The sequence below is a fragment of the Pleurodeles waltl genome, chromosome 4_2, assembly GCF_031143425.1.
Source record: "Pleurodeles waltl isolate 20211129_DDA chromosome 4_2, aPleWal1.hap1.20221129, whole genome shotgun sequence".
NCBI classification, from domain to species: domain Eukaryota; kingdom Metazoa; phylum Chordata; class Amphibia; order Caudata; family Salamandridae; genus Pleurodeles; species Pleurodeles waltl.
This window is the reverse complement of record NC_090443.1, coordinates 957,297,431-957,321,294: the sequence shown is the minus strand read 5'-3', so window position 1 is coordinate 957,321,294 and position 23,864 is coordinate 957,297,431. Positions and strand designations below refer to the sequence as shown.

Here is a 23,864-nt window from a genome sequence, read left to right as displayed (position 1 = left end):
ACTACTTTGTCATTTTGACACGTGTTAATCTGGTCAAAGGTTTCACCTCATAAGTACTAGTTCAACACCCAAATACATCAATAAGCAACCAAGAAGTGACCGCTCAACTTTTGAATAGGAATTTCCCTTGCATTGCAAAACGTCACCATGGTTATAGTAACTTTGATTCATTTGAGTTTGAAACAAAATAAAAATCTGCTGATTATGCAGCAGACACTGGATTATTTGGCAAAATCGACAAATCTATAATTATGCAGAAAATGACGTTCCAGTTGCCCTGCATATATTCCACTACCTCTATGCTCCCTCTAATGTAGCCATTAGAGGCCTTTAACAAGGGAGCAGGACTGTAATTACTGGTAAAGTTCAGCTACGAAGGGCTTTAAGGCTATTAGAACATAGAGGGCAGAATGTTCTAATAAATAAAACAAAGTCCTCATGGAGCCCAAAGGGATTAAAATCCCCTCCGGCTCTATGATGCCTTTGTTCACAGCTGTTGCTGTTAACAAAGAACATTGGAATGTCGACACTCCGGGCTTTTACCAGCCTGTAAAAGCCCTGAGCATACCATTGTCTCCACTGGGGCTCCCAACTTTCCAATGTTCTAATATACCATAAAACATAAAAAAAATTAAGTTTCATTACTTCTGTCTTGATTGGAAATGGTAAAAGAGGTAAATCTCTCTTGCTTTGATAACTTGATTAAAGATAAGAAAATGTGCATGATGTTAAAATATTATGTCCCCTGCAGAGGCCCGTGTTTATTTTGACTGTGCATTTGTGATGTGCAGCATCTGTTGTGTTACTAATAGGCATTACACTAAGGCCGTTCCAGGCACCTGTCCTAATGCACCGCCACAAGAGGGCACTGGACTGAAACAGATGGCTCTCAGAATGACTTATTGCTAAAAGGAAGAGGCACCCAAAACATAGACTATTTTCTTTGGGGTGCCAAAAATCCTTTCACTGGAGCTCGGTCCATGGAGCTTCGTATTGTACCGGAAAAGAAAAGTGAAAGACAAAAGGGAGAGGCTGGGGGGTGGAGTCAACTGCCGAAGATGGTGGCCACATAGAAAACGAGCTCTGGCCTGCAGTGATCCTGCCTTAATGATGCCGCAGCTGGGGGCTAGGAGATGTGGCCCCCAGTTGCATGAGCGGTGCAGTGCTCTGAAGGAGCAAGCGGCAACCCGCCACTGCTTGGTCCGTAGAAGACTGGCGAAAAGGCCCATGCGGGCGGGAGCATAAGATCGCGGCCCCTCGGCTGTGAGTACGCCGAGCAGGCCGCAGGGGAAGAGATAGGTTAGGCTTGGGCCTTCCTGCCGGTGGTGGCTGTGGACGGGGGAGGCCTGACTCCGGATGGCACCGGGTGGCACAGCTGAGGAGGCGAGGAGAGGGGGGATGGGTGCAGTCCAGTGCTCTGCCTCCCTTGTACCGAGGGGCCGGGAGGCCTAGGTGTTCTGCATGCTGGGGCCCAGACGGCCCTCTCCCAGCAAGGTGTGTAGGAGAGTAATGGTCAGGGGGCGCGGGCGAGGCCCCAGAGAACACAACCCAGGAAGGGCCTGAGGCAGTGATAACCTGGGTGAAAAAGGCCACTAGGAGATAAGACGCTGCCCCGCAGCAGACTGGAGAAGCTCCTGCTGGGGCTGGCGCCTGGGACTAGACAGAGAGAGGGGGGCAGCGAGAGCGGCATGGACGGACACAGGAGTGGAGGGGACTGAGCCGCTGAAGAGCCTGGCCAACGGGGGTTTGGAGGGGGTGGTGTACTATCGAGTGTCGGCCTCCCCCCGAGGGGCATTTGAAGGAGACCGGGGGAGGGGGGCTGGCTAGAAACCCCACGAGCACAGGTGGAGGTGGTGGGGGTCTGTGAACCCGCCAAGGGGAGGTGAGCAAGGCAGCCCCCAGGGACGCGCTAGGCCTGGAGAGGAGGGGCCCTGTCTGGAGCACAACAGCTGCACACAACCACACCTTGGAGAAGGGCAGAGACCCACCAGCAGAGGACGCCTGCGGCGGAAACGGGCGTTGGGACCAGTGAAACACCGGGGAAGCCTGCCAGCCTTGGAGGATGGGGGGGGGAGGAACTAACATTGGTGGCAAGGGGTCCCCTCTCCAGTTGCCTCCCACTGTGGCCAGACAGACTAGTACGGGAACAACCACAGAGCCCCACCAATGGGGAGACAACGCCTTAAATCCCATGCACAGAGACCATTTAGCCCTGACAGCGAACAGGTTTTGGGGGAGCTGATCCTACACCAGCCTACGCAACTTTGCCCCCACTGCCCCAGTGCAAGCCACCCTACAAAAGATACTGGAAGCGATTGAGGAATCGAAAAATACCCTTGGGCAAGAGATCAGGAAGGTGTCGATGGAGCTGAACCACCCACGGACAGACCACCGGAAGCTCTCTGACAGAGTCAAAACCACATTTGGAAGAATTGACAAGTCTTGGCAGCCAGCAGTGGTCACATGAGACACAGATAGCCCATCTCACAGACAAAGTGCAGAGACTAGAATATTGGGCGGAGGACGCAGAGGGCTATAGTCGCCGCAACAATGTTCGCATTATAGGTCTTTCAGAGGGGGCGAGGGGGCTGATATTGTGGCCTTCCTGGAACCCTGGATGAAATCCCTCCTCGGTGAGCAGCAGTTCACTTTATTTTTTTTGTACTGGAAAGAGCACACAGGTTGCCGCCTTAACCTCCAGCGCTGGGTCAGCCTCCCAGACCGGTAGTGGCTAAGCTGATACATTACAGGGATCTAGACATCCTGTTACAGAGAGCACAAGAGGTGGGCCCTTTTACAGTAGAGAACAGCAGAGTGAACCTGTTTCCCGACTACACAACAGGGGTGCAAGCGAAGCGGGCTTCATATCCCTCTGCAGGAAGCCGCAACACTTAGAGTGGTGAAAGGCCTGATGCAATGGATAGATCAATGCAGTATGGAAGATTCATGGCGGACCCTCACAGTAAGGAATACTCACGCTACTCTTCCATCCACCAAGTACATACAAAGATTGATCACATGTTCTGCTCAACGGCACTCATGAGTGACGTTCTACATAACGAATTTCTGGGTAGAACGGTTTCTGACCACAACCCATTGCTGCTGACACTACAGACACTGGGGAGGCGCCCACCAATTCAGATATGGCGACTGTACCCTAGGGCCCTTGAGGACGAGTTCTTTCGAACTGCACTAGCCTCTAAACTGACGGATTATGTCTCCCTGAACAAGGGGACCGCCTCCTCTAGAGGGACAGAGTGGTAAGCCCTGAAAGCAGTTATAAATGGGCACTGCCTCGGACAAACAGTGGAGATTAAGAAGGATCTAGAACTGGAACTAACCCGCCTAGAGACAGAGTTGCACCGGTGGGATTCAAGGTTGGGAACAGACCTGGGGACCACTCAACAGCTAGCAGAAGTGTGCGAAGCACACACTGAAGCCTTAGAGCGCCTTAGATGCCACAACTACAAGGCATATTTGGGCAGTATTCCCAAAGAAGAGGGAAGGGCAGGGAGATTATTAGCCTGGCTGATCAAACCGGAGAGCAGGGGCACACCAATTACCCGCTTGACATCTAGAACTGGGACACCGCTGTATTCCACGACGGACATCAATGATGAGGTTAGATCCTATTACACATATTTTTATAGCGCACCAAGGGGGGCTGACTTGAACTCTCTCCAAACCTACTTGGTGGGTCTACGCTTGGTGACATGAGCAAAGCAAGACGGCATGGAATTGGGGGCACAGATGTGCACCCAGGAAGTGTGAACTGCCATCAAAGCCCTGGCGATGGGTAAAACCCCGGGAAGAGATTGCCTCCCACCAGAATTCTATCAGAGATTTGCCGGAACTCTGGCGCCCGACTGGTAGAGATGTATACACAGACCTGTAAAACGGGCGAACTGCCGCCATCCAATAGGGAGGCCTTGGTGATACCTCTCCCCAAAGATAAACGGACTGACATGACGGGGGCTGATTACCGCCAATTATCAATGTTGAACACTGACATTAAGGTGCTTAGCAAGGTCCTCATGACTCGGTTACAACCTCCCATGTAGACTCTCATACATATAGATCAGAATGGGTTTATACCTATGCGTAGTACATCACACAACCTATGGAGACTCTATTCCCTTCCTTACGATGACCCATGTCCCCCGGAGATGGCGGCTACAATAGTGTCAATGGACTTGGAAAAGGCCTTCGACACTGTGCACAGGGACTATCTAGAAGCGGGGATGATGCGGATGAGGCTGGAGCAGCGATGGACATGATGGGATAATCTGCTTCACACCTGGCCCACAGTGAGAGTGAAGACCGGACTCACAATCTTGAGTAGTTATGACATTTGCAGGGGAACCAGGCAGGGCAGCCCCCTCTCGCCCTTATTGTTTGCCATTACGATTGAACCACTAGCGGAGAGCTTCCGGGCTGTGGCCAGAGAGTAGGGAGTGATCAGGCGGGGAACACCGCACATTATCTCCCTATATGCTGACAACCTCATTTATTTGTGAGATGGGAACGCGGTCCTGCCATGGGTGTTGTAAATGCTAGAGGACTTTGGCAACCTCTGAAGCCTGCGCCTCAATCAATGTAAGACGTGTGTCTTGCCAATGATAGCAGAGATGCCACGCCCGCTCTCCTGCCCAGACGATATCCAGTGGGCCCCCGCACACGTAAGTATCTGGCAATTCAGATTTATCACGACTTGAAAGACCTTCGCAAGGGTAACCTGGGGGGAGTATTGAAACCTGCAGTAGCCATTTAGTGATCATTAAAACTTCCCATTATGGCATGGATCGCCCTGTCCAAAATGGTGATGCTCCCCAGGCTTCTTTATTTCTTCGCCAGTTTACCGTTGCTCATCCTGGTGTCCTGATTTCACACCTTGGATGGGCTCTTACGAGAGTTGGTGTGAGACCAGGGGGTGCCAACGAGTAGCCCTGACGACTCTTCACTTGCGGAGAGGGGAGGCTTGGGGTACCAGACTTTGAACTGTACCATTTGGCAGCACAGAAATTGAAATTTCTGGTGGGAACATATTCTAGAAGGTTGAGTAGGTATTTTTCCTGTGTCCAAATTTCTTTTGAGAATCCACTTTCACTTCTTGACAGACTTCACCATATGTAATTTTTTATTTTATTTTTTTGTTTATTGTAGAGCACTTCTTTTACCCTGCCAGGATATTGTGGCTCTAAAAACAGATCAAAACCAAAATGCAGTTGCTCTCGATGAGCTACTACAATTATACTGTGGGGGAACAGCCAGGTCTTGAAGCTTTTCCTAAATTTCAAATAATGATTCTCTTTCTAGTATTCTCTTTGGTATTATAAAATTAAATTAAAATGTGGATCTCAAGGTCCGGGTAGGTTGATATAGTTTAACGTGATATCCAATTGGTGACATGTTTGGATGTTGTACAGGTTTATGAACTAGGCAAAGTGATCTGAATAGCTCTCTCACTTTTATTGGTAGCTGTTGGACTTTTTTGCTTATGCAGGGTCATCCCCAATCTTTTTGCCTCCTGCCTTCTATCTTTTCTGACCTGTTGCTTTTGGCTTTTGAACTCTGAGCACTTTACCACTGCTAACCAGTGCTAAGGTGCATATGCTCTCTCTGTAAATTGTATGGTTGATTGGTTTATCCATGATTGGCATACTTGATTTACTAGTAAGTCCGTAGTAGAGTGCACTAGAGGTGCCAGGGCCTGTAAATCAAATGCTAATAGTTGGCCTGCAGCACTGGTTGTGCCACCCACATAAGTAGCTCTGTAATCATACCTCAGACCTGCCAGTGCAGTGTGTGCAGTTTTAACTGTAAATTCGACTTGGCAAGTCAATCCACTTGCCAGGCCTAAACCTTCCCTTCTCCTACATGTCAGACACCCCTACGGTAGGCCCTACATAGCCACAAAGGGCAGGGTGCAGTGTATGGTTAAGGTAGGACATATAGTAATGTGTTTTATATGTCCTGAAAGTGAAATATTGTTAACTTCGTTTTTCACTGTTGTAAGGCCTGTCCCTCTCTTAGGTTAACATGGGGGCTACCTTTAAATCTGATTAAAGTGTAGATTCCCTTTGGGAGCGGATGGACATGTGGAGTTTGGGGTCTCTGAGCTCACAGTTTAAAAATACATTTTTTAGTAAGGTCGATTTTAAGATTGTGTGTTTGAAAAAGCCACTTTTAGAAAGTGAGCATTTTCTTGCTTATACCATTTCTGTGACTCTGCCTGTTTGTGGATTCCCTGTCTGGGTCAGTTTGAGAGTTGGGCTGGTTGCAACTCACACTAGACAGTGACACAAAGGGATCTGGGGTGTAGCCTACATATCCTGATGAGCCATCTGTGCTAGGAGGGAGGGGAGGAGTGGTCACTCACACCTGAAAGGGCTGTGCCTGCCCTCACACAATGCAGTCTCCAACCCCCTGGTGAGTGTCTGGGGCCTGGCCTGAGCAAGGCAGGATTTCACATTCAAAAGAGACCTTACTTTGAAGTAGGCCTACTTCAAAGGAGAAATTTGTTATAAGAAGGGCACCCAAAACCACAGACTTTAGCTCACTTCTGGTAATCAAGAGGAACCTCTGCCTGGAGAAGTGCTGAGGAGAAGTGCAGGCCTGCCTGTGCTTTGTGGAGCTATCCTGCAGTTGCTGCTTCTGCCTGTGCAAGGCATATTCCTGCTTGAGAAAGACTCTCTTGAGAAAGGGCTTGGACTGAGCTTGCCCCCTGTTCTGAAGTCTCAGGGCCATCAAAGTCTTCCCTTACCAGCACCTGGACTCTCTGCTGAGACTCCTACCCTGACAGGTGGTACCCTATCCAGTCCCTGGGCCTTTTGAAAGGAAAAGCTGGTGAAAATTAAAGGAAATCGACTTCGGACGACTCTGGACCGACGCCGCTGCTGAATCTGGTGACGCCACCTGCAACTGACTCCGTGATCTTCACTGGAACGTGACGACCTTCGCAGGCCCGACACTGCTGCAGCACCACCGAAGTCCGCGAAAGTCGCCGTGACCGACGCCGCTCGAAGTGCGCGGATTCAACGTTTCGCACAGACGCCGCGATCCCCGACTTCCGCATCAGCTGGTTTCCATTCTTCACCAACGGGGGTCTGCGCGACTCCGTGGCCGGTGCCACTGGTGTTGGATTATTGGGAACGACTCCGTCACGACGCCGTGTTAACACCTCATCGAAGCATTTTGTGTTTCTAAGCGCTATTTTTTAGTTTAATCTTTAAAAATTTATAACTTGACTTGTGTTTTATGGATTTTTGTCGTTTTGGTCTTGTTTTGTTTAGATAAATATTTCCTATTTTTCTAAACCTGTGTTTTGTCATTTTGTAGTGTTTTCATTAAGTTACTGTGCGTGTTGGTACAAATACTTTTCACCTAGCACTCTGAAGTTAAGCCTACTGCCCTGCGATCAAGTGGGTAAGCAGGGGTTAGCTGAGGGTGATTCTCTTTTACCCTGACTACAGTGAGGGTCCTTGCTTGAACAGGGGGTAACCTGACTGTCAACCAAATACCCCATTTCTAACAGTAGCCAATAAAGTTTTGTCAATGTAGGAGTTACACAGAAACTACACTGCCTCCTTTTGGCCACTGTTGTGGCGAAATTCTGAACTAATTATAACTATTTGATTCGATATGCTGGCAAGCCTAGGTAGATAGAATTACAATACTAGAAACACAATGAAACAAATGCATTCGGATTAGTGATCTTCTGAGTTGGTGTGAACGAGGGTAACACTCATTTGATCAAGCATTATAGAAAGAAACAGGTTTGAGTAACTGCTGATTTTTGGCCTGACTATGTAAGTGGGGTGTCCATATTGACTCACAGATTTTTCTCTATGGGCACCAGCAATGGAGGTGCTCCCAGGCTCGCATGCCAAAAAGTAGCTGACGATGGAGTAGTAGGTTTCATTAGTCCTAAAATCTCTGTTTTGGAGCTGTTAAATTTGGGATAATCTGCACCCATCCAGCCTTGAATTTACTCACCTGGGTTGGGCGTCTTTCAGTGGAGATTTGAGCTGACATGTTCTGCCTATTGAGTGCTTTGAACACATTAGCAGGTTTTTGAGTGTCTTGGCACTTCTTAATTACACAGACCTTCCAGCGGTGAGTAAAGAGTCTGAAAAAGAGTTACATTACTACTTTTGCTCCCAGAGAAGTAGTTTTAGGGCGTAGGTTCAGTGTATGCTTTCCGGCTCTTACCTTTCTTGATTTTCATTGCCAGTCTTCCTTTGTTTGGTCTCGAAATCCCCTGCAAGCCCTCTGAGGGGAGTGATCTATCAGGCAAAATATTGTTTTGCCTACAGCACAGAAAATCCTTGGGCTGTTCAAGGTTTTTTTAATATTATTTTTTATTGTTTGTTAGTTTATCATCAATATAATGAACAATTTTGCATCAGTTGCAGAGCACCAGCAGATGACCAGACAGTACATTCAACAGTTAGCTGTCAATGGGGGACCTATATCCATCAGAAAAGGGGAGGAAGCAAGGCGACAAGTAAATAATATAGGACATTTCTCTGGATCCTGTCCCCAAATTGAGTATGGTGCATGTGTCTCTAAACAAATATCTCCTCCCGTGCCAGGGGTCAGCTGGGCGCCAGACCTTCTCTTATGTCCTTCCTTTCCCCTGGATCCCCACCCATAGGCAGGTTTTTTTTGATCATCAACAGTTATGGTCATCCCCTCATTACATGTTCTGCATTTCCCAGGTGCCCCATATCCTCGAACTTTCTCAGGCAGCCCCTTCCTTTAAATATCTCTTTTTCCAGCATTTTGCTACGTTGCATTCGTATTTCCTAGTTAGCATATTTGGGAGGGGATTGGTCTCCCCATTTTTGCACTATGTCCCTTTTTGCACTAATGCAACAGATTGATCAGTGTTTTCTGACTCCTGGTAAAGTCCGAGTGTCCCCAGATATACAACATGGCAGTCTGGAGCTGCAGGTCCAATGGTGCCCTTGCTGCCTCTTCCAGCTATTTCGGTATCTTTTCCCAAATGTTTCTCAATTTGGGACATTCCCATAATGCGGGTAGTAGTGTTCACTCAAGTCCTCTATTTCTGAGGCATTGTGAATGTTCCGTCTTTCCTATTTTATGTAGCAGTACCCTTGTATAATACGCCCTGTGAAGTATCTTGGTGGTACCTACTTTTCGTTGCAACTTTATGAGGAAACCTCAGTGCGGTCACCCTATCTTCTAAATCTAATTCCCGAAGGTCCTGTTCCCAGCGTACCTGTAGGTGTGCTAAGGGGTGCTGTGTGTTTCTCATTAGGGTGCCGTATGTGAGTGACACCACTTTTTTCTTTATGTGACTGTCTAGCAACCTTAGCTCAAGGAGGGAGTCTTTCTGTGGTTCCTCTTCGTCTGGTATGCGTTTTTGGAGTGCATGTTTCAGTCGTCTATATCTTAGCCATTGTGTGTTGTGCATCTTATATTCCTTCTGTAGGTGCTCGAATGCCACTATTACTTTTGGCATCCCACACATCTGCTAATGTAGAGAGTGCTGTTGCATTCCATCCCCAAAATTCTCTCCTCATTGCTTCCAGCTGCAGCCTAGTACCTTCCCATAGTGGCGTTCTGAGTGTCAATCCGTCCTCCCATTTTTGTTCTCTGTTTAGTTTGTTACATATTTCAGTCACTCTCTTTGTTGTTGTTCCTGCTTGTGCCTTAGGTTTCCCTCCGTATAATACATGTAGGTAGCTCCTGTTTCCCATACTCTTTCTATCTAGGTGGGACGTCGGATCCTCCCAATCTTGATATGCCCAATTGTTCGGCAGTGCTATACCTTCTTCAAGTTTACTACACAGAAACAATGTCATTGCTATACATAGCTGTCCTCCGGCCCATTACAGTATTCTGATCGGATGTCCACTTTGTTGAAGAACACATCTGGTATTCTGAAGCACGTAAAGGGATCTGGGCAGCGCTAACATTTTGATCATAGCTGTCTAGGCCCATAATTGACTATGGCAGTCTGCTCCACTGTTTTGTCGCTGCCCGGCTTCTGGAGCAGTGTTAGAATGTTAGCCTCGTAAAGGGCATTCGCCTTTTTTGTTATCAAAATCCCTAGGTACTTAAACTGTTGAGGTTCTAGTCGGAGCAGAAATGGTACGTCTTTCTTTCTCCTATCTCTCTCCGCCCCCGCCGGGGTTCCCTCTTCACCAGGAAGCTCTTTGATAGTCTACCATTCAGCTTCACTCTGGACCTGGGTGCTGTATATAATAGTTGAACCCATCTGACATAAATGGGCCCAAACCCCATTTTTTTCTAAAAGTCCAAACAGGTATGTCTATTCTATTGAGTCAATCGCTTTGTTTGCGTCAAGTGATACTATCACTCATGGATCTCCTAATCTGTCAACCTCTGCAATATTGCTATGCAGTCTGCGAAGACTGAGTTTAGTAGAGCAATTAGGTATAAATCAATTTTGATCTGGATGCACACGATCAGTGACTACCCCTTGCAATCTGCAAAAACGCTAGTATCTTGGGGTCTGCGTTGAACAGCGATATGGGTCTATATAACACATCTATCTGTGGGTTTACCTGCTTTCGGTATTAACATCACCATTATGGTTCTTTGGTCCTCAGACAGTGTCCCAGTCTCAAATGCCTCCAAGTAGACCTCTCGCAGTGGACCTGTGACCCTACTAGACAGTCTGCAGAAGATCTCTATAGGTAACCTTTTGGGCCCGGGGCCTTGCCTGCCTGTATTTGTCCCATTGCCAGAGCTATTTCCTCTAGAGTCACTTCTCCCTCTAGTTCCTTCCTATGCTCCAGCCGTAGGTACTTCACTGGACAGTCTTTAATGAAGTCCAGCACCTCTGCCTCAGGGTCTAGAGGTCTTGCGTTATAGAAGTCCTGCATAAAGTCAGCAAAGACCTCTGCTACTTTATCACTACCTGTCACTCCGTTCCCGGAATCTTGTCTAAGCTCCTGCACCAATAATCTCTCTCTCTTTCCTTGCTCCCTAGCCAAGTCAACAATTGGCCTGCGTTGTCCCCAGCCATGTTTGTTCTTAGCCTTGTGAGTTAATTTTATACCTCGTCTCGCTCTGTCAAACAATATTCCTCTCTGGTCATTCTAGGTCTCTTGCACGGAGGAGGCTACTCTATATCATCCTCTCCCCCAGGCTACTGAGCTGAGAGTCCATGAGGTGTTTCTTGCAAGAAGACTATATCTGCCTTGTATCTGTTGAGCGCCTTGATAATCAACCTTCTCTCCAACTTGTTACCCAATCCATTAATTTTCCATGTTAACAATGTCATTTGCTGGGCGTTCATTTTGGTGCTCATGGTTCCCCTTTTTCCCCTTCCTCTACCGGGTGAAAGCCTCCCCCTCCCTCATCTCCCCTGGTAGCCTGATATTCTTATGCATTATAAACTCCCCTAAGAACATCCCCCCCACCCCACCCCACCCCACCATACTGTGCTGCGACCTGCCATGTGACCAAGCCCCCAATTCACGGTATGTGTAATCCCAAACTCTAAACAACATCTGAACTGTTTACCACCTGGACGCTGGGGCGTGTGGAAGATCTGTGACCAGTACCATCAAGTCTCAGTACCAGCAGTTCCCTTGAAAATAATAATAGTTTCCCACTTATGTGTGTGTGGATCCCGTTTCCCCAGCAAAGGGGGGTGGGAGTTCGAGGTTGATCCCCGGCATCAATCAATCAATCATGAGACTTATAAAGCGCACTATTCACCCGTTAGTGTCTCAAGGCGCTGGTGGGGGGGGGGGGGGGGGGGGAGCTACTGGTTGTAAAGCCATGTCTTTAGGTGTTTCCTGAAAGTTAATAGGTCTTGGCGAAGGTGGAGTGGTAGGGAGTTCCAGGTCTTGGCGGCCAGGTGGGAGAAGGATCTTCCTCCGGCGGTGATGCGGCGAACGGGGGCGAGGGCGAGGCTGGCAGAGCGAAGGTTGTGTGTGGGGGTGTGGAAGGTGAGTCTTTAGTTGAGGTAGGCTGGGCCTGTGTTGTGGAGGGCCTTGTGTGAGTGGATGAAGAGTTTGAAGGTGATCCTCTTTGGTATTGGTTGGCAGTGCAAGTCTCTGAGGTGGGGGGTGATGTGGTAGTGGCATGGGACTTCCAGAATGAGTCGGGCGGATGCGTTCTGGATTCTCTGCAGCTTTGTTTGGAGTTTGGTTGTTGTTCCTGCATATAGGGCGTTTCCGTAGTCCAGTCGGCTGCTGACCAGGGCGAGGGTGACAGTTTTCTTGGTTTCAACGGGAATCCACTTGAAGATTTTGTGGAGCATGCAGAGGGTGTTGTAGCAAGAAGAGGAGATGGCGTTGACCTGCTGAGTCATGCTGAGTGTGGAATCTAAGATGAATCCCAGGTTACGTGCGTGGGATGTGGGGGGTGGTGCGGATCCTAGGGAGGTGGGCCACCAGGAGTTGTTCCATGCTGAGGGGTTGGCTCCGAAGATGAGGATCTATGTCTTGTCATTGTTTAATTTGAGGCGGCTTGCTTCCATCAAGCTGGCGATGGCTTGGAGTCAGTTGTGGAGGTTGTTTTTTGCAACTGTGGTGTCTTTCGTGAGGGAGAGGATTAGCTGAGTGTCGTCTGCGTAGGAAATTATGTTGATGTGGTGTGTTCGTGCGATGTTGGCGAGTGGGGACATCTACACGTTGAAGAGCGTGGGGCTGAGTGACGAGGCCTGGGGGACGCCACAGATGGTTCTGGAGGCTTCTGATAGGAACGGTGGAAGGCGGACTCTCTGGGTTCTGCTTGAAAGAAATTATGAGATCCAATCGTGCTTTATCGCGGATTCCGGCGTTATGGAGGCGTGTGCGGAGAGTGTGATGACATACCATGTGGAAGGCTGCGGAAAGGTCCAGGAGGATAAGTGCTGCTGTTTCTCCTTCGTCGAGCATGGTCCTGATGTCGTCTGTCGCAGAGATGAGTGCGGTCTCGGTGCTGTGGTGTTTGTGGAATCCGGATTGGGAGGTGTTGAGTGCCTTGCTGTCTTCCAGGAATCGGGATAGTTGGCTGTTCATGATTTTTTCAATTACTTTGGCTGGGAATGGGAGGAGGGAGATTGGTCGGTAGTTCTTCGGGTCGTCTGGGTCTGCCTTGGACTTTTTCAGCAGGGCGTTGACTTCTGTGTGCTTCCAGCTTTTTAGGAAGGTGGCTGAGTTGAAGGAGCTGTTGATGGTGTTGCAGAGGTGGGGAGCGATGATGATATTTGTTTTATTGAAGATATGGTGTGGGCAGGGGTCCGATGGTGATCCGGAGTCGATGGAGGCCATGGTGTTGGCGGTGTCTTCTTTGTTGATGGGGGTCCAGGTGTGGAGGAGGTGGGGGTTGCTTGGGGGTTGGGTTTGTGGATGTTAGTAGTCAGCTGTTTGGTCTGGGGGTTGAAGCTGTTGTGGATTCCTTCTATCTTTCGATGGAAGTGGGTTGCGAATGAGTTGCAGAACTCCTGTGATGGCATTGGTTCGTTGGAGCAAGTCTTGGGAGTGGAGAGCTCTTTGATGATGCTGAATAGCTCTTTACTGTTGTGAGTGTTGGTGTCAATGCATGGGCAGGGCCCGCTCTGCACTGTGCTTCGTGGGCAGGGTGCTCCGGCGCAGGGTGAGCCCGAGACTGTCCCTCCCGTCCAGGCCTCAGTAAAGCAGGGGCGCACGCTGGGTGTGTCCGTGGCAACATCAGCACTCACACCGGTCTGCACCATACCACCCTCGGGTGACACCAGTGTTTCTTTTCCCCTTTCACCACAGGGCCTGGTAGAGGTGGGGGCTCACTAGTGATCACGTGTCTCATGTCCGCAGCTGGGGGGAAGGGAGGTGGTGAACAAGCCCCCGTGTATTCAGTGTCTCTGAGGCACTGACCTGACCGTTCACTGCTGCCCAGGTTCTCCCGCTGTGCCATGGGCCTGATGGCACAGTTCTTCGTGGGCCCGTCTCCAGGCTTGGCACTTTCATCGTCGGGCGCACAGTCTCGGCTCAGGCCGGGGTCGCTTGCTCCCTCTCCGCAGGCGGCCACTCTCACATGTCACTTCTGCCCACCACCGCTCAGAATTATCCCCCCCATGTCCCGGCGGGTTCTGCTCCGAGCCTCCTCTCAGCCTCACTTCTCTCTCGGAGCAGTCCTGACGTCTCTCTGCCCACCTCAGCGCTGTTTGCCAGGCCCACTGTAGCGCCTGGATGGCCCCCGTGTAGGCCGGGTTCCTAAATGCCCTCATACCCCCACCCCCGAGTGGAGTTTTGCTTTTGGCAGGATTTTTAGTCCCCCTGTAAGAGACCACCGCAGCACGTTGGCCTTCAGTCACCCTCCCATGCCCCCAGCCCCCCCCGTTCAAGGTTGATGGAACTACAGTGCATTTCACTCTAGGTATAGCAACTTTATGTAGAGAAGTTTTACTAACCGAATTAAGAGTGCAGATTCCTAAACATTAACATCTTGTTTTAATGTAGTATTTTAACATTTGTTACTTTATATATGTAGGTCACCCAGCTGCTTCACAATGAGGTCATACTTAAACTGTGCATTCTGCAGTGGCCAGGAGTTATGGCTATTCTTGTCATCCTGCTATACCTCACCATAGTCTTGTGCCATTTGAGTTGTGCTTTCCTCCACCAAGGCCCAAACATACTTACCTAGCGGTCATAGAAGTAGTTACTCCGTTTGTCATGCATGGTCAATAGTGTGTTGGTTTGAAGAGTAGCCTTTGTTGATGCACAAAATGCATCATCTGTCTACCCTGCTCCTTCTTCATCACTGACCAATCCCTTTATTTAGCTCCACCACTCAGAGTGCACCGCGACTCTCTAGAAATCTTTTGTAACCTACACCAGCCATCCTTTAGATATTGGTTGAAGCAGAAGTGTGGACTGACCCATTTGTTATGCAACCTTTGCGAGTGTCCGAGGGAATGAGGAAACTTTGCCTCTACATTCTCCAGGATTTTTTTTTTTTTAAACTTAACTAACTTCAGAAAAGTCATAGGTAGATGAAAAAACTTGCAAAAGATAAGTATTGCATGATCAAAGATTAGCATTCATTTTAGTAGGAGAGTTGTTGAGGGAAAACTAGATTTTGCCAGAAATATCTCCACAAACTTTTAGATTTGTGCCAGGTTTGCAAAATATTATCATCGCCCTGCTCAAATTCACTACCCTAGTTAATACAAGTATAGTGCTCCGAACAGCAGAAAAAAAGAACGCAAACCCCAAAAAATGTGTAGCCAGTGGCCATATTTTGTGGTCTTAAACATACATAATAAATTGGTAATCAGAAACATTGTTCATACCAAATAAATGTTAGTATTGCCATTTGGTAATTTGAAATGTACCTAGGATTGTCAGATCCATTAACTAATTGGTCAGTATAGAGCAATGTACTAATATTAATCAGCTTGTTTATTCTAGTTCCTGGAGGGGAGGTATCTGTTTTTGTAGCTGGTCCCATAGTCTGTAATACCCTCGTCAGAGACTTCAGAGGAGTGCCGAATAATAATGAATTCTGGAAAAACCTTGGAAACATGTTTTAGTTACATATATTTTCCGTCGGCTTGTTTGTGTTTTTTTGCGCGCCTTCAGATCCCATGGTATTTGCAAGTTGTGCTGCCACATTAGGTGCCTAAAATATAAAGATTAAAAAAAAGGATTTGATAGTTCAGTCACACAGTGTGTGGTTGATCTACCTTGGAGCTTGTGTTCTGCAAGATGAGATGGTCGGCCAAATGCTGGAAGAGGAGGGATTGTAACCATTTTTTGAGCCGGCTCCCAGTCCCTAGGTGTTTCGGAAAGCAAAAGGTGTCTCTTTCGCCCACAGGTCTCTGGTGCATTCCTGCTTCCCTGTTTGTTTACGCTCTGAGTTCCTGCTTCACTGGGTCTCTAGTTAAGCAGGAAACAAAAAGAAACAATTGCTTATACTTGGTCTGGAGGGCTGTTGGAGCAAGACCAAGGCTGATTTGGTTAACCTTGGCTCCTGTCAGCAGTGCCACTGTGAACAAAAAACATGATGGACTTCAGAGTGGCTTGGGGTAATTACCAGTAACATTGCATCCATCATGTACATTTTTTCAATAAATTGATGTTCCTGCTAAGTACAGCAGGAGCCTCGTTCCCTGGCATTAAGACAAAGGAAGAGGGAGGACGCCCTGTGTGTGGAGCATGATGGACGAGAGACCAGTGGCAAAGAGCAACAAGAAACCGCCTTTGAGGGGATTGATCCGTGGTCTGTAGATGCTTCGGATAAAGACTGGCTCTCACTTGACAGTTTCCGAAGCCGGCCTCTTCCAGTAGGTAGCCATCCATCCCTGGCAGCCGCCGACGCCGGTTCCAGGCGAGGGCAGGCAGCTCATTTGCCTGGAAACATTTAGTCATCTTCGCCTGGTATTGAGACCCTGTCCTGCGGCTGGGTCCTCCATCATGTTTCCCCTGCTTCTTCTTCAAACCCTAAACGCTTGTAGCGACATCAACCCTCCAGAAGAGACGTGAAAAATATTATTTGATTTTTTTTTTTCGCACAACTCGTGTTCAATTTTGTATAAATCACTGGAGATTTTTATTTTCCTGTGTTTCCCTTTTAAGCTCATATTTTTCCAGAAATCAGGGCTGGATTCTTCGTGGATTGGGAATTTACTTTTTGTAGCTTCTTCGGCAAGCCCTGCCAGATACATTTTGCATTCTTAAATTGGGGGGAGGGGGGGATTTTCTATGTTTTTAGAGCTGGTTTAGTGAATAATTGGAACTACAATCCATATGTATGAGGCACTTTGTAACACAATGCCTTCCTGTGCAACTGGAGTTCATTTGCATGCTAATTGTGAGTTCATTAGCATAGGATTGTCTGTCCAAGTAAATAATTGGACATGGTTGATTAATGCTCAGATATGAATATGGTTTGGCTTGGGAGTAGGCTTGAACTTCTGGAGGCGCGAATATTACTAGGAGAGATAAACAAAGAGGCACCCGTGTGGTTCAGTAGGTGCTTGCAAGCATGGTGGCATGTACACATGTCATCATGTGTGCAGATGTCTCCTGAATGAGTCGTTTTCTGGAGCACCATGAGTGTATCGTGCCATGAAGCGTTTCTTTCTACTGAAGCTGCACGGCAGCGACGAAAAGCATTTTGCTTTTTACTAAAAGCATTGGTAAAAGCAGTGGATGCCATAAAAAGACATATTGGCTTTGCCAATGCTTGTTGTTTTTTTTTTTAAGGTTTTGTGTTTGTAAGTGTGTGTCCTCTCACAGTCCTTAAGTGTTGTGTTTTTTTTCTTTTTGGAGCGGAGAAGGCTCGGTTGTAAGTCGATGGTGAGTCTGACTGTGAGGAGCACATGGCTTCAGGTCTGCCTACAGGGGTCTTGGATGTTTTGAAGGGGCCCACGCCGCCGTAGGCATCCGTAGCCAAGCAGACATCAAGCAAAGGAACATTCTGGCATGTCTCTTGTTGGCGGTTATTGGAGATAATAGCTCTAATTGAATGTGTACATTTTTTATTTGTGACGCAGTGACCTCAGCTGAAGTGCTGAGGTAACTTTGGGGCACAGATTCGAGTACTTTTCTTAAAGGCATCTCAGTGGGTTGGTTCAGTGCTGCACAGTGATTCCAGTGAAGAACTGTGCATCCAGGTCTTCTGCACGCAGGCGCTACGGCCGCCCCCTATGGGCATGGTGCCACACTGGTATTCAGCAGGTCCACACAGAACAATCCTCTTTGCATCTTTGGCTGTTTGGGTTGTAACTAACAGATATGCACCTTATTTATTTTTAGCTGCAAACGTTTCCAAACCTGTTTACTTTCACTGGTCATAAAAGTTGCAAAACATCTAATTTTTCCATCGCCTTTGCTCATACCACGATAATCGTGACACTAGTAGAACCCGGCCAAGTCAAGCACAACCTGTAGATTTCGATTCAAGATGCTGACGTATTTGCGACTGGACATTGTATAAGAATTATCTTACGCGTTGGGTAGCTTTTCTGTGCAGTATTGTATTGTGGGTAAAAAGCAGTGCTTAATTTGAGCCGGTGGTTTCCTGTGCGGGGCACCGGCACTTATGTTTGAGGGCCGATACTTATTTTTCAGCCTCAAGCATTTACTGAGAGCAAAAAAGCGTCACAGAGGGAGAAAGCTGCAAGAGTGATCTGAAGGGGCAGGGAGTAGCTGTAAATGGATTGAACAGACCCGACATGGCTTCAGGATTACGCTGCCTCTGTATTCAGTGCTCCCACACTTAATTGCAGCAGCCACGTGTTTCAGAGGAAAGCTTTGGGCACCGGCACGTTTTTGTTCACAAATTAAATAAGCATTGATAAAAAAAGAATACTTAATTCTTTAAAATACAAGTCATTATTGTATACTTAAGTCCCAGAGTGAAAAGGTTGCTCTTAGCGTGGAAAACGTTGCTATCCCTCCGTGGCAGAGATGATGTCAGGCCCAGGTTGATAATTTGACACTCACCGAAAGAGAACGTCGAGGCGCTTTATCGACTGGTGAAAAAAAAGCGTCAGCCGGTTTGAACACTGTCTTTCGCAAAAGGGCATACACTTTTTTCTCAGTTGGTTCTACGCAAAACAATAAACCCCCTGTTGGGCTGCAAATTGAATCTCAAACCTTGGCACTGCTCGGTAAATTCACATTTACCGTCTTTATAAATATACATTATTTAGCTGCTGACTTCACGATTTTTACATGCATTAACATTCAGCGATCGCCCCTTGGAGCCTCCTTGCTGTACTGCCGTGTCACAAGCGGGTTCGATCTGCGTTTCCATTGGCTCGCGGGATGTCAGAGGTGCGGTTTTTGTTTGCGAGCTGATTGAATTGGACACAATAGCTTTTCCTCGCCTCCGGATGGAGCGTTTTCTAATCTCCCTTCTGCTTTAAAATGACTGGTGATGCGTTCTTCACCAGCGCCCGAAGCTGTGCGTTTCAAGGACAAGGGCGCCGCTAGAGAAAGCAGCAGGTTGCCAGCATTGGTCATTTGTCATTGCTTGTAGGGTTTAACAAGACAGTTCGTGATGGTTCTTGAGAAGGGAAGCTGCCTATGATGCTGGGCGCAGTTAGGGACGTAACTTCCGCTGGTGCAGCAGGTGCAGTGGCACTGGGCTCCATAGGCCTGGGGGACCAACTGAAACATGATTATTGCTCTGTTTTGTCATTCATACTGTAGGCAGGGGGTCCATTGCCTTCCTTGCACCAGGGTCCATGACACGCTGGCAGTTCGTCTTCCTGATGGAGGATGTCCCACTCTTTACAGGGAAGTACAGTTGTTTTTCTAGGCCAGCTTACAATCACTGAGTAGCTCATCTTGGGGTTGGTTCCAGCCTTTTGGGGTGCCCTGGACATCATGATTTCTTAGGAACGTTACTTGTTCAGTCCTTTGTTGGGACACTGGTTGGGTGCAATAGCAATCAAAAGCTGTGCAAATTCAAACATGAGTTCTTGGCAGTCACGGCTGGGCACATCTACACAGACATTTGCGCAAAGGAATGGAGAGTGCAAGCACTAAATGATCAGAAGGGTTTTTATCGTGGAGCGAAGTGACAGATTTTGCTTTGTGTAGTTTCCAGCTCAGCTCGGCTGAATCTAAAGGACCATAGATGGCCTTCAGTCAGTGCTTAATTTGTGCTTGCTGTTCCCGAGCAACTACACTTATTTTTGACGTCCGGCGCTTAGTCTTTTGCCTCAAGCATTTGCTGCGAGCATATGGGAAAGACAGAGGAAGAGAAAAATGAAAAAGCATCACAAAGGGAGAAAGCAGAAAGCTGCAATAGTGAGCTGAAGGGGCAGGGAGTGGCTGTAAACGGATTAAGGAGGCCCAAGATAGCTTTAGGATTACACTGCCTCAGTATTCAGTGCTTGCACATTTAATTGCAGCAGTTGTGTGTTTAAGAGGAGGGCTTTGGGTACCAGCACATTTCTATTTACAAATTAAGCTTTGCCTTCAGTAGGTGGATTGCACACACCTAGTACAGAATTAATTGTTAGCTATTTGCAAATCAGTCTGACTAGGTGGTCACACAGGTTTCGTCCAATCGTCTGTAATCAGGTGAATATCTGGCTTAGATGTACAGCATGTCTAGTAATAGACGAGGATGAAACTGCTATTAGCCTCCATGATATGGTCCCCTTGTCTTCCCAGGGAAGAACCTGGAATGTGGAAATAAATGCCTCAACACTCTGCAGGAAAACATCATTGTGTACGACTTGCACTGATCCTTTGTGGTAGACGCTATTCATGTCATAAATACATGTCACAAAGACGCTGATAGGTGACTCCGTTGTTTTTTTACATTTTAAGCTTGCTATTATTTTCCTCTCTAAAATGTTTTTTTTCAAAGGCCAGGATAAATTAACATCCATTTTCCTGCCCTCGTGGTATTCACTGTGACCGAGTGGTCCAAAGTACATAGTAGTGAAAAACAACCATGTTGGCTAAAAATAGAAGAAAGTCATTGCTGGTAATTGGTGCTTGATAACATCAAACTCAGTCCAGCCACCCAGCCTAACTCAGGGAAATCTAGTTCGAACAGCCAGATGGAATCACTTATGCTTACTGACAGTGGAGCAAGAGTTCAAAGGGCGGGCACAAGGGAAAAGAAAGGGTGAGCATCTCAGTGGAGAAGTCCTAATATCAAGCTGTGTGTCAACACACAATTGTGAGCATTACAGCAAATAGCAAGGGTTCATGCAGGCTGACTTTAGTAGGAAATTTGCATTTTCTGCCTGGTTATCCTGGATTTTTCACCTTTTATCTGAACGCTATTTTTACTAGCCGTAGTACTCTGTGCAATTTACCGCTGCTAACCAGTGCCTGAGCTCCACCACTAACCATGGTTGAATTGTTGTACTCCTAATTCGCATATTCAACTTACCTGTAAGTCCCTAGTGCATGGTACGTGGTGTACGCAAGACCTATAGGTTAAATGCTGCTGGTTAACTGCATCACCTATTGTGCCAGCTACCACAGTGGCAGTGTAAACATGTCTTTGGACCTACCATTGTAGCCTGACTGTAGCAGTTTAAAAAACTGCAATTCAGCTTGCCAAATTAAACTCTTTTAAAATATCTGAAGAGTCCTTTTAAATATTAATGAGTCACCCCTAAGTAGGCCTTGTAGACCATAGATCATAATGCATGGCATCTAAAAGCACAAGTAGAAGTTTGATGTTAAACATACCCTTACAGTGACAAGCACCCAAAATAGTTTTTTTTTTACTGAAGCAAGGCTGGTTGCTCCATAGAGAAACATTGGGATACATTACTACATTTAAAAATGCTGTCTTTTGCTAGAAATATAATTTGTGGGCTCTTTAATATTTATTAAAAGCCCAATTTACAAGTGATATCTGATTTTTATTAAATAGCAAGGAAAATACATATTTAGCATGTTCCCTTTTCCCTGCCTAATGCCTATGGAGGCTAATTTGCTTTAGCTTCCAGCTGCAGCCCTCTGAGTGCTTACGCCCTAAATGAGGTTTGAAAACTGCTCCCAGAGCAGAGACAAAGACATGGTTGTTGGGAGGTGTTTTCTGTTCCTCTAGCAGGATGACCATTTGGGCACTGCCCAGAAAATACATTTATTTCTAAGGGGTCTCCCCTGTCACTGGCAGATGCCAGATGACACCTGAACAGGCCCCTTGATTTGTTCTCCCTTTCAGACAAGCTTAAATCCCAATGGGGCGGGAGCTGCCCCGAGAACTGGCTTGAAGTGACCATAGAAGAGGAGTTGCTCATCTGCTTGGCCTCAGCTCGAGTGTGCACACCAGCTCTTCACAAGGGAAGAACTTTTTTACCATCTTGGATTTAGGCAGAGAAAGGGCACTCTGGGATCGTCTGCAGTAGGGCACACAGGAATTTCTGCAAATGTTGGTAGGGTAGCCCCTGGGAACCTTTACCCCATTGGTTAAGGAGAAGCCAGGAGTCCACCCACAGGCCGGTGTTGGGCATACACATGGCATTCCCAGTACCCTTCTCAGAACACTACTGGACTTGAGGACGTTCAGAATAGATCTGATCCTGCTCTCTGAGACCTGAGAGCAGCCACAAAGGACTGGACCTGCTCCCTTTTGAATGCAGGACAAAAAAAGTAGACTCCAGGGGTCATAAGGCTGACCGCCTCCTGTTCAAGCACCAGATTCACAACGAGGTAGAAGAGGCCTTTCATGCAACTGCCCAGCTGACCAGGACCAAGTAGACCCTGCTGGTGGCCTCTGCTGGACAAAGTCATGGCCCTCTGTTGTTTTTCCTGAGGTCCTGGAACACTTGGCTCTATCTAGCTGGACATCTACCCCCCCAAACAAACCTGAGACATAGAAACATTTTGTTTCCAAAGACCTCCAGAGGCCCAGGACAAACCTGTCAAGCCTATCCAACTGAGGTGCGCTGCCACTGGGATGAAGATTTGGGTTTCTCAGAGCTTCTCCGCAGCACCAAATCTGATTCAGCTTGACCTCGCTGGGAAGGTATCAGGCCTAGTGGAGCCCTCTACGTCCACAGTCTGCAGCCTTGCCACACTGGAATAATCCAAGCTCTAAAAAAGTGACTGTGAATGAAGAAGTCTTTACTGGTTGCTGGAGCCAAAAGTTTACTGCTGCAAGGGACCATCCTTGGGTGTTAAATTAGAATTTCTCCCTTTTGGAGCTTTCCCGCCAAAAACCAGCAGATTCACTCGGAGGTCGTCAGATGGCTGTCAGACCTCAGGGAGCCCTCCGCGGCTGCAGCCTACTGCCTTGACCAACTGAAAACTTTGGATTTCCATTTTCAATACTAAGTAAAAATCTATGACTGGGTCAACCCTGATTACTGTATCCGCACCAGACTCCATCGAGGTAAGCTTTAAATGAGACCTAGGTCTGGATCTACCACGACCGGTTGATCGCGATTGATCCCTAGCACTTTTTGGTGATATTTTTATTTAAATGTTTTAAAAAAATCATCTTTCTGATTTGATTCTCCTGTTGGATTTTGACTTTATTACTGTTTTGGTACTTCAGGAATACTCTATATATTGCCCTAAATTAAGCCGGTCTGCTCTGTGCTATAGCAAAGGGGTTTCAGCTGATGTAAATTTAGTGACTTTAGTGGCTGACCCTAACCAGGACTGTGCTTATTACTAAAGGTGGGTCATCGATGCCTCCCTCCTTACTTAATAACCCAATTTCTTACAACTCTACTGTGGGTCCTTTAAACCCTCAATGATGGAGAACATTCAGGCTTCATGATGATAGGTAAGAAGACAGTGAAATGATAAACCAAATGCTCTGTAGTTAAAGTCTTCGACACCAGCTGTCAATAAACCAGGCTTCATGCGCGTGCTTCCACATGCTAAGGCTGCTCTAAAATCATATGAAGCTCCTGTGACTTTTTGCTACCTTACATCTAATGCACTATTTTTTCTCTGGATAGATCTCTGTGTGTAAAAGAATACAGAGACTGGAAACTAGGGATTACATGGAGGTGACATTTGCACACAAAAATGCCACTTGCTTGGGATGTGGCATGAAGGCTGTGCTTAAATAATCGATTTAAACCCTTCTTTGAAAAGGTTACTTATCTTGTGCTGGTGGAGTAGACATTTTAATTAGGATTTCAGATATAGTGTTGAACTCTGTTGGTCCAAGTGCTGTGACGTTCTGATGTAGTTCAGCAGCCAGAATGTTTGTGTCTAACGCGGAGATATATTGGTGTATTTGCTGGTTTTTGTAACCTGCAGGCCAGAGCGCCCTTTTTTTGTTTAAGTTTGAGCTCTTACGCATCAGGGTCTTAATTCCTTTGAAGTTTAGGATTTAATGTTATTTTTGTTTGTTTCCTGGAAGACCCGGGATCGGATGATATGTTTTGTGTTTGCACTTGTGGCTCCCTGCTAGGGTGTGTCTCAGAGGGAGTAAATACAGGGAGTAAG

At 47.2% G+C, this 23,864-nt stretch overlaps 1 protein-coding gene across 6 annotated transcripts in view; it reads left to right on the top strand.

Moving 5' to 3' along the window:
- MAST2 (microtubule associated serine/threonine kinase 2) overlaps positions 1–23,864 on the top strand; it is a 1,054,635-nt gene that overhangs the window by 781,013 nt on the left and 249,758 nt on the right. The window lies entirely within an intron of this gene.